Raw genomic sequence first — 4,898 nt, forward strand, 5'->3', positions numbered from 1 at the left:
ACTTCGCATGTTGTACCTTGTATATTTCATTACTTCCTCAGAAACTTTCAACAATCAATCAAGGCTTCCTTTTTATAGTATGTCATTATTTAATATCCATGGTATTCTTGTAAACAATGTCCCAAATCTTCACTACTAACTGACTGATGTGTTCTAAATAGCACACCATTCTCCAGTATGTACATGTACTATGTTAAAGATTTGATTACTATGATAGTTATTCAACATGACTTGTTCAATTACAAAAATTCCTGATATGCTGTAAACTAGTTTCCAGTTCCATCTATTGGGAAATTTTAAGAAACCTCTATGGTCTTTTAACCGATATGGAGTGACATGCTCTCTCCCAGAAGATAGCAACCACGTTCCTCCATCTAAGGCTTTTTTTAGATTCCTGTCAATTTTTTCAACGAGTGCACACATATCCAGGCCATATTTTACAATAACTGCCAAACGCTGCTCTTATTTCCTCATAATTCAATTTGACTGGTAATTTCTATAAAGCTAAGCTTACTGATTTTCAAACAAACTTATTCACTAGTAGAGTTTCTTCGCACCCTTCTCCCACTAAAGGGCAAGACTGGATTAAGTGACATTTCTACCATTTAAGAGTCCACTGAAGGCCACTGATCCTCTCACTCTCTCAATCAGGTTTACTGAAGTCCTTCGAGAGAAGTTCACGAGTAAAAACGAAGTCTATATAAATAGAGATATATACATACGTACAAGTATATACACATGTGTATGGTTACTCTTCTGGTAACAATGAGAATAGAGACTTCTAATAAGATTTAGTACATAAAGGAGACAAAAACCTGAAGTTGAACCATGTTTTTAATTGAAAAAAAGAACGAATACCAAATCAAAGCAGCTCTAACTATTATAACAAAGTAAAAATTACTATTAAAACAAATTACAACCTAAGGAGAAAACTGTACCCCAGCATTAAGTGTCAAACTAACAGTTCAAACCATCATTGTAAATTTCATGAGAACGCACAAGGGGGAACAATTACGAAACTGAGTTGACAATATTTCATAACTTCCATCTCCTTAATAGGAGACAGCATTATGAATCCAAGTAATAAAATATGACTAGAATCTTTATACACTAAGAATTATATACGGAAGGAGACAGCATTATGAATCCAAGTAATAAAATATGACTAGAATCTTTATACACTAAGAATTATATACGGAAACAAAAGTAGACATCTTATTTAATGCATGTCTGCAATAAGGTTGTGTTTTTTATATGAAATGTCTCAATGTTATAGTGCTGTAGGTCTCAAGAGTTTGCTTGTAATTGGTTTTATTTTTGATTTACAAAAGAAAAAGTGTCAGAAATACTTCATAAGATTTTATTATTTATACATTAAATATATAAATTAAATTTAGAATATGAAAAAGACCAAACCTTCCCCACTACTCTAGAACTGAGGCGGCTTCAGTTTATTTTAATTAGAAAATGGGAAAATTAAATAAATAGCTTGTCTGTAACAAAACAGTTCCTATGCCCACATTTTTATAATAAACGGCTTGTCGAATTCAAGTTCCTTAAACATACTTGAAAAAAGCTTTTGATAGCTTCAAAGCCACGTTGATAATACTCTGTACACTTCAATCGATCTTAAGAGATGAATATCTAGGTGCAGCAACTTCAGAGATGTTCGGACAGGACCTCCGAATAATCCAGCCATACCAACAACACCATGCACTGCAGTGTTTATAGGAGTAGGCAATTCTTTTGAGGTATGTAAAGTCAGCATCCTTTGGTGCAATCATTCCGCTCCCAACATCATGAGCCAAGTTGAAAGACATTTAGTAATTTTTTTGGAAGGTTGACCTTCATTAAGGTGAAGAAACAAGTCCATCGATATGCTTCATCCCGTACTTTGTGTGGAACAAAGGTCATCAATAAGAAACTTCTGAAAAAGAAATTCAACGTTAAAATGTTGCAACAGCATTTATAATTTCAAAGGGAAGATCAGTATTGAAATAATACCTACAGATTACAGAAAGACAAACTTAGCAATTTCTGTCATGAATGCAATTTCTGTCATGAATGCTTAATCCTTTAAATATTAAAAATGTGGCATTTCCAACATCAATTATGTAAATAGACAAAAACACTTAACTGGTTATGGACGAGGATGGAGGACGAGACCCAGGTGGTGTCACTATTCTGCCAACTCATTCCTTATAAGAAACTAGTTAGAGGTTCCATTACTTCAGTCTTGTAAAAAGGTAATTTTATAGTCTCCCTCTGACAGACTGGATAACTCCCAGGCTTCAATACCATATGTGAAGCCACAGGTGAAGGTAGCGGTAAATCTGAAATAATGTTAAACAAACAATAACAGCATAAATACCACGCTGGGGGGACCTAGTAAATTTATTAAAAGTCTTGCATGATTAGGTCAGGACCTAGTAAATTTATTAAAAGTCTTGCAAGATTAGGTCAGAAATACAGTCATTCTCCTATGGTAGTAAGAATTTAATTCCATCTCAAGTGGTAATGTTAAAAACTCACTGGAATTTCCACGATCTTCATAGAATTTCAAAAGATTCACATCAACTAGTCTATGGCTTAAAATCTTCCAGGAGTGTAATGTTTATCAAAAGATACTTTTATATTACAACATCTGCAAGGTTTGATAGGATACCTCTTAGAATTGCTAAAAACCTTTATTCTCTTTACTTTAGCATGAGAGCCGATTTAACCCACTTGTCAAAATTCTTAATCAAAGTAGCGCATATTACACTTACTTTTCAAATGTTAACAAGATTACTTCCATAAATTTCATCGATTAGCTTTAGCTACTTGCAAGCAGCCTTTAAGGTTCATAACCAGCAAGGTTAAATCGTTGAAGACTAATAGGTAATTTGACCCTTACCCTTCGAGACGCTGAACTAAAGGGAGTCACTATTCTCTGGGCTAGTACAAATTACATACAATTAAATAATCCATGTAAATGCAAATACCAAAACACCACCTTAAACACAAACGAAAAATGCTAATACAATACAATGCCATAAAATAAAATTTCTTGTTAGGGCAACTTACAAAATACTGCCAATCCTTAGAGAGTAATCCTTAACACTTCCACAAAACAAGTGAATCTGAAGTTAATACAAATTCTAACTTCCAAAGAAGACTAAACTTCACTCCAGCAAGGAGAACTAAATACAAACAAAATCACAGTTCAAACAAGGATTACAGAGTAAATGCTATGGAAGTACAGTTAAGGGGGAACTAAACGAAAAAAACAAAATAAATATTACGTGACAATATTAAGCTATCATAACATTGTATATATATATATATATATATATATATATATATATATATATATATATATATATATATATATATATATATATATATATATAGAATATCCAAACAGCTACATCCCTTACATTTTTTCTATTTTTGCTGATCACTTAAACGACCAACATTGATTTGATTTATGTCAAACTTTTGTCAATATATTTCATAACTGAATTTTAAAGGTTCAAGATTTTAGCTTCCCAATTTGCATGTCAAAATTCTTCAAGATAAAGGAATGAAGTCTATCGTCAAAATGACAAACTCCATTTGTCTGAATATATTTTTCTATGACGTCATAGTTGTAAACAACATGGGAAATGGAAATTGCCACGAATTTTAAACTATTGCATTAATTAACCATTTGATGTTTATAAGACGACTTATAGTAACATTCAATAGGCGTAGATGAGCTAAACTTTATAAAGACACAAGCCTTTGATCATATAATTGTATCAGAGGTTGTGACAACCATTTCCATTTTCAGTTAGATTTACTCTTACATGTGATTACAAGGTGTACAGGATAACACGAAAAATAACGGAAAATATAGGTTAGCCCAATTGTGAGACCATGTGTAAATCATTATTTCTCATTTCATTATATTTCTATATTTTCTATCAATTTATGGTACATACCTAAGAGTAATGAACCCCAAAACTGAATGTTCCTTTAAAGGAACATGATGGAGCCACATGCAGTGGACATTGCCTTCATTTTCATTTCTATTGGATTACCTTAGGACCATATAGCATACCTAATGTCGTTTTATATAATGCCCAACAAGAACTTGGTTATATGATAAATAACCTAACCTGATAGTTACCTAAAGACATTAAAGAATATTAGATAGCCTTACCTAACCTAACCAAACCTAGTCTACCTTGAAATAGGATATTTTACCCACATATACTTATATAACTTAGCATACCTAACCTAACTAAACCTAGGCTACCTTAAAATAGGATATTTTTACCCAGATAAACTTATATAACTAAGCATACCTAACCTAACTAAACCTAGGCTACCTTGAAATAGGATATTTTTACCCAGATATACTTATATAACTAAGCCTACCTAACCAAACCAGACCTAAGCTAACCTAAGTGAAATAGGATATTATTGCCTAGATTTTCTTACATAACTAAGCATACCTAACCTTCCCAAACTTAAGCTAGCTAAGGGAAGTATGATATTACCCAGATATACTTAAATAACTAAACATCCCTAACCTAAACCTAACTGAACCTAGGATACCTTAAGTGAAATAGAATATTATTATCAAATTAAGCATAGCCTTAGCTGAATACAGTAGCTTGAATATAATAAGTTTTTACCCTACCTTATCTAGCCTAGCCTTGCTGGTTTTAGCCTAACTTAGGCTAGTCTAGCCTTGCCTACATGAGCCTAAATTTTATAACCTTATGTAATGTATGAAATAGCAAGGGCTTGAAATGGAAGAGAGTATGTAGAGCTTAGCCAGCAGTGCCTCCCTTTTATGGGGTGCCCATATTCATGCCCATTGTTGGTTTTCCTTATATTCTCCCAGCCTCTCTAGTTGTAAGAATCAG

General features: G+C 32.8%; 1 long non-coding RNA gene across 1 annotated transcript; it reads right to left on the minus strand.

Annotated features, from left to right (window-relative positions):
* Positions 1 to 1,797: 1,797 nt before the first annotated feature.
* LOC137645108 (uncharacterized) lies at positions 1,798 to 3,125 on the minus strand. The gene is made up of 3 exons (XR_011045289.1): positions 3,067 to 3,125; positions 2,138 to 2,333; positions 1,798 to 1,927 (listed from the first exon to the last, which is right to left on the minus strand). It is a non-coding gene; the product is annotated as an uncharacterized lncRNA (long non-coding RNA).
* Between the last annotated feature and the right edge of the window lie 1,773 nt (positions 3,126 to 4,898).

This window comes from Palaemon carinicauda, chromosome 8 (genome assembly GCF_036898095.1).
Source record: "Palaemon carinicauda isolate YSFRI2023 chromosome 8, ASM3689809v2, whole genome shotgun sequence".
NCBI lineage: Eukaryota > Metazoa > Arthropoda > Malacostraca > Decapoda > Palaemonidae > Palaemon > Palaemon carinicauda.